This window comes from Macadamia integrifolia, chromosome 3 (assembly GCF_013358625.1).
Source record: "Macadamia integrifolia cultivar HAES 741 chromosome 3, SCU_Mint_v3, whole genome shotgun sequence".
NCBI classification, from domain to species: Eukaryota; Viridiplantae; Streptophyta; class Magnoliopsida; order Proteales; family Proteaceae; genus Macadamia; species Macadamia integrifolia.
Genome location: NC_056559.1, coordinates 35,777,145 through 35,782,803, shown reverse-complemented (window position 1 = coordinate 35,782,803; position 5,659 = coordinate 35,777,145). Strand labels below are relative to the sequence as shown.

Below are 5,659 nucleotides of genomic sequence, written 5' to 3'. Positions count from 1 at the left end.
ATCACAAGTTAACCTAGAATATGTTTTAAGGTAGTGAAATTAATGTAGAGATAGATCAAAGTCAAATAACACATAAATAGACTACAGAGGAAGAGAGTACCTATATATAAAACAAATTATATAGATATGCTGCATGCAGTGAATTCCAATTGCTTCTTAATTTGATGCAGCAGAAGAAGAGAAGTCAATGACGTCGTATAATGAAGGAGGGTATGTGTTGGATTTTTTGCCAATCCTCCCCTACATCTTCTGGGAGCCTTCTGTTGAATTCATCTAACATGTCTACTACCTCCAATTTCTTGAGGGTAGTGATGAATCTTAATCCTTCGGGAAGCATTCTTAACCTGGTGCAACCATTGATCTGTAGGTTCACAAAATATTGCAGTGCTCCCTTCTCCACTTCAAATTCCTCCAATGTCTCTAATCAATGAAATCTTAGATATTGAAGTCCCAGAAACCCATTGGCGGTGAAGCAATATTTGGGGCATATTCGAAAGTAGTTGGCAAATGGCTCTCCAAAATATTTTGTCGTCAGAGTTAGAGATTCCAAGTTTGGTAGCATTTTTAGAGTTGGAATTGGATCTTCTTCAAGGAAAAATGGATTCACCTTTAGTCTTTCTAGATTTTGTGGGAATTCTTCCAACTTTGGTAACTTCCTTAGCTCTCCAGTAAGTTGGATTTTCCATAAGTTAGGGCAATGAGAAAGTGGTGACCAGTCATACTCATCGGAAATAATATCACTCGATTCAAAGCTTAACTTCAAGAATTGGAGGCAAACCAATTTGGATATCATCAGAGAAAGGTGTAATGACTTCCATTCACTACCCTTGATTTTTTCTATAGCCAATGTTCGAAGATTTGTCAATTTTGGTAGAGCAAATTCCAGCAACAACCTTTTTTCCCAGACAAGGTCCAGTGTCGAGAGATTCTCCATAGCACATTTGGTATGCTTTCAATTTCATAGAATTTAAGGAATTGTAGGCTCCGTAATTTACCTATGGTTGTTGGAACCTTTATATGGCCATCCCCCTTTACCATCAAGTATCTCAAGTGAATTAAGTTCCCTATGGCTCTTTGGCAAGCTATCAATCTGGACCCTCCAAAGATCTAGGACCCTAAGAAAATTGAATTTCATGAGAACAAAATTCAACATTGTGGATGCATCTTGATATGATGGGCCCCAAAAGAAGAAGGTGCGAAGATGTGGACTGCTTCCTATAGATTGTTGCATAGAAACATACCTCTCACAAGTGAAGTGGATGGCATGTCTGCGCATTGGATGGTTAGAAATCAATGCCACCTCGGAAGTGGAGGAAGAAGAATCCACTATTGTGCTTTCATCATCAAAAATAGAAAGGAAATTCTCTTCTTTTGCCTTCTGCAAGCATAGGTCTCGTATCAAGTCATGCAAGCGGCATGTTTTGACTTTTCCGTGAAAGCTCATGTCTTCCACTTGAACCATTGATCTGTTGATCAGCTCAAGCAAGTATTTGTCTCCCATTGCTTCCTTTGTTGTTTCTCACCCATTATGCTGCTGCACAAAACCTTCTGCCATCCACATTTGGATCAATCTAGTTTTGTGGATTGCAATATCCTCCGGGTAGAAACCAAGGTAGAGAAAACATGACTTTAAGTAAGAAGGTAAATCATGGTAGCTTAGAGACAATACCCATGAAACACCATGTTGTTCTTGTTGTTTTTCGACTTTGTTTAGGTACTTGATAATGTCTTTAGCAGCCATGTCCCATTCATGAATTGACTTCTTTGTTCCCAACAAGCTTCTAAGTACAATAACTGCTAGAGGCAGACCTCCACATTTTTTTCTCACGTCTCTTCCTAACTTCTCTTTCTTCTCTGCTTCTGATGAAGAACTTGAAGCGACATTCTTCCAAAGAAAATCTATCTTACAAAACAGTTCCCAACTCTGTTCTTCTGTTAAACATACAGGTTCAAAAACAAAACCCAACGAATCCGCATGAAAAGCCACATCTTTGTTTCTAGTGGTGAGCATTATTTTGCTTCCCATCTTTCCTTTGGGAAATGCAGGTTTTAGAGCATCCCAGGCGTCTGTGCTCCATATATCGTCAAGGACCACCAGATAACACTTGTCTTCTAATAGCCTGTAGAGCTTCTCCTTCAACTCTCCCTCAGTTAACTTCTCAAGTTCTGGTAGATTGCAGACTTTCCTTACGACTTCCTTCAAAATGGTTCTTCCTTGGAATTGTTGAGAAATAAAACTCCAAGCATAACAATCAAAATGACGCTTAACATCTTCATGATTGTAAACCTTTTTGGCAAGGGTAGTTTTACCCTATCCCCCCATCCCAGTAATGGAAACCAGATGAAGGCCTTCCTTAGTGGTCAACTTTGCAACCAATAGCTTAATGTTGTCTTTTATGCCAATAATCATCATAGTGCGTATAGGATTGTCTCAATTTCCTCTGCATCTCAGTTGTAGAACTCGTTCCTTCTCCTTGGACAGTCCTTAAGAAGCCATAAGTTAATACTCTACGAGATATGAGATGGATCCTAGATTGAAGTGTGTTGATCTGCTTCCCAATTTTGTGAAGTCTTATGCATCTCTTTGGATTGAAGAAGCTTGCATACTTTGCTTTGAGGATGTAGGTCTCCATGATATCCTCCGCATAGTAAGCAAGATCTCCTAAGTCTGCAATCAAATTACGAACGCTTTCACTTTCATGCAGTCCTGCATCTATGTCTTTTAAGAAACATTGCATCTGCATCATTTCAGATTGGATATTTCTAATCCGATCTACCACCCCACCTAAGAAATCTGCTTCTTGCACCAGCAGGGTGCCAAGGTGAGGTGCAACAGAGGACATGTTACTGTAGAAAATCCGTATGAGCCGACCCTGCACAAGCACAGAAGGCAGAGACCCGGAGGTATCTCCGGGATTAGTCTTCCGATGCCCAAGTTAGTGACAGGCAGAACAATATTTTTACAGGAGTAATGGTGGGTGTCGGCGTACCTCATCTAGGTTCCTTTTCCGTTCCCTCTTATAGGGTTTCGGGAACCCCTCCTTGGGAATCTTCTCCTCACGTGTTTTGAAGCCTTGTGACCTCTATCGGATGGGTGACACGTGTCCCTCCCTCGAATTCCACGTGTCCTCGCTTTATTGGGTGACAAATTCCATCATATCTGCCACCCCACCTAAGAAATCTGCTTCTTGCACTAGCAGGGTGCCAAGGTAAGGTGCAACAGAGGACATGTTACTGTAGAAAATCCGTCTGAGCCGACCCTGCACAAGCACAGAAGGCAGAGACCCGGAGGTATCTCCGGGATTAGTCTTCCGATGCCCAAGTTAGTGACAGGCAGAACAATATTTTTACAGGAGTAATGGTGGGTGTCGGCGTACCTCATCTAGGTTCCTTTTCCATTCCCTCTTATAGGGTTTCGGGAACCCCTCCTTGGGAATCTTCTCCTCACGTGTTTTGAAGCCTTGTGGCCTCTATCGGATGGGTGACATGTGTCCCTCCCTCGAATTCCACGTGTCCTCGCTTTATTGGGTGACAAATTCCATCATATCTGCCACCCCACCTAAGAAATCTGCTTCTTGCACTAGCAGGGTGCCAAGGTAAGGTGCAACAGAGGACATGTTACTGTAGAAAATCCGTCTGAGCCGACCCTGCACAAGCACAGAAGGCAGAGACCCGGAGGTATCTCCGGGATTAGTCTTCCGATGCCCAAGTTAGTGACAGGCAGAACAATATTTTTACAGGAGTAATGGTGGGTGTCGGCGTACCTCATCTAGGTTCCTTTTCCATTCCCTCTTATAGGGTTTCGGGAACCCCTCCTTGGGAATCTTCTCCTCACGTGTTTTGAAGCCTTGTGGCCTCTATCGGATGGGTGACACGTGTCCCTCCCTCGGATGCCATGTGTCCTCGCTTTATTGGGTGACAAATTCCATCATATCAGCAACCCCCTTCCTTCCATTAGGAGGCTCTTTACTGGGAGTAACTACCTAATTTCTCTTTCGAGTTCCCCTTCAACCTTCGGCTTCGGCGTTCATTTTGAAAACACAGCCTCCGGTTAGTTATGCTAGGTTCTGGCCTGAGACACCAACCGAGGCTCTGACTTTCGATCAGGTTCACTTGGCCTTCGCTTGAGCCCTTTACCGAGGTTGCGACCTTCGATCAGGTCTTCTCGGCCTTGGCCTAAGTCCCCTACCGAGGTTGTGACCTTCGGTCAGGTCCACCCGGCGTTTTCCTAAGTCCCCCACCGAGGTTGTGACCTTCGATCAAGTCCACTCAGCCTTGGCCTGAGTCCACTACCGAGGTTGTGACATTCGGTCAGGTCCACTCGGCCTTGGCCTGAGTCCCCTACCGAGTTTGTGACCTTCGATCATGTCCACTTGGCCTTGGCCTGAGTCCCCTATCGAGGTTGTGACCTTCGGTCAGGTCCACTCGGCCTTGGCCTGAGTCCCCTACCGAGGTTATGACTTTCGATCAGGTCTGCTCAGCCTTGGCCTGAGCTTCCTATAGAGGTTGACCTTTAGTCAGGATTTCCCGGCCTTTGCCTGAGCCCCCAACTAACGTTGTGACCTTCAGTTAGGTCCACTTGGCCTTGGCCTGAGTTTCTTACTGAGGTTGTGACCTTCGGTCAGTTCTGATCGGCCTTGGCCTGAGTCCCCTACTAAGGTTGTGCCTTCGATCGAGTCCACTCAGCCTTGGCTTGAGCCCCCTACCAAGGTTGTGACCTTCGGTCAGGTCCACTCGGCCTTGGCCTGAGTCCCCTACCGAGGTTGTGATCTTCGGTCAGGTCTGCTCGGCCTTGGCCTGAGCTTCCTACAGAGGTTGACCTTTGGTCAGGACTGGTCGGCCTTTTTCTGAGCCCCAATCAAGGTTGTGACCTTCGGTCAAGTTCACTCGGCCTTGGCCTGAGTCCCCTACCGAGGTTATGGCCTTTGGTCAGGTCTGCTCGACCTTGGCCTGAGCTTCCTATAGAGGTTGACCTTTGGTCAGGACTGCGGCCGAGAGACAGGCCCAGCTGAAGAAGGCCAGGGCCCAAGACACCCAGCAGAGGCAGCTGAAGCAAGGTAAGAAAAGAGGGGCTTCGACCTCCAACGCCCTCCCAAGGAAGAAGCCTAGATCCGAAGACCCTACCACCGAGGCCGTTTCAGTGCTGGAAGCCCCAAGCCGTGACTCGTCCCCTCTGAGAGCCTCCTCCCCTGGTGCTGACTTTCGAAACCCGAGAGGTAGTTATTCTCGAGACAAAGTCGGGTTCGTCCCTCGGTGGTCCATCAAGGAGGGCGAGACACTATCCATTGGGCGGGTTGCCTGAGAGCTCGTCCAGAAGGGGACCCTGCCAGGAGACGCAACTGAGGCCCAAAGCCAGGGGACCAAGGCCATGATTACAAGCACTTGCATGTTTATGGCAGCTGTAATCTTCGGCCTTCGACCTTTAGTAATTTTTCCCTCTTTTTTTCTATCATTTTTTTCTAACTGTTGATCTCTTTTAGGCTCAGAACCAAGTCGGCCAACTGACCATCCGGACCGAAGCCCTGGCTAGTGACCTCGAGGTGTTTGAACGCGAAAAGTTGGCACTCGATAAGAAGTGCACAGTCTCCTCGAGAAAGTGGAGCATCTAGAGGCCAACCTCCTCTGCGCACAGCAAGAGAGCAATCGAAAGCTTAGGGAA

At 46.4% G+C, this 5,659-nt stretch overlaps 1 pseudogene; it reads right to left on the bottom strand.

The window, feature by feature from the left end:
• Window positions 1-184: 184 nt before the first annotated feature.
• LOC122074427 overlaps window positions 185-5,659 on the bottom strand; it is a 9,584-nt pseudogene continuing 4,109 nt past the window's right edge.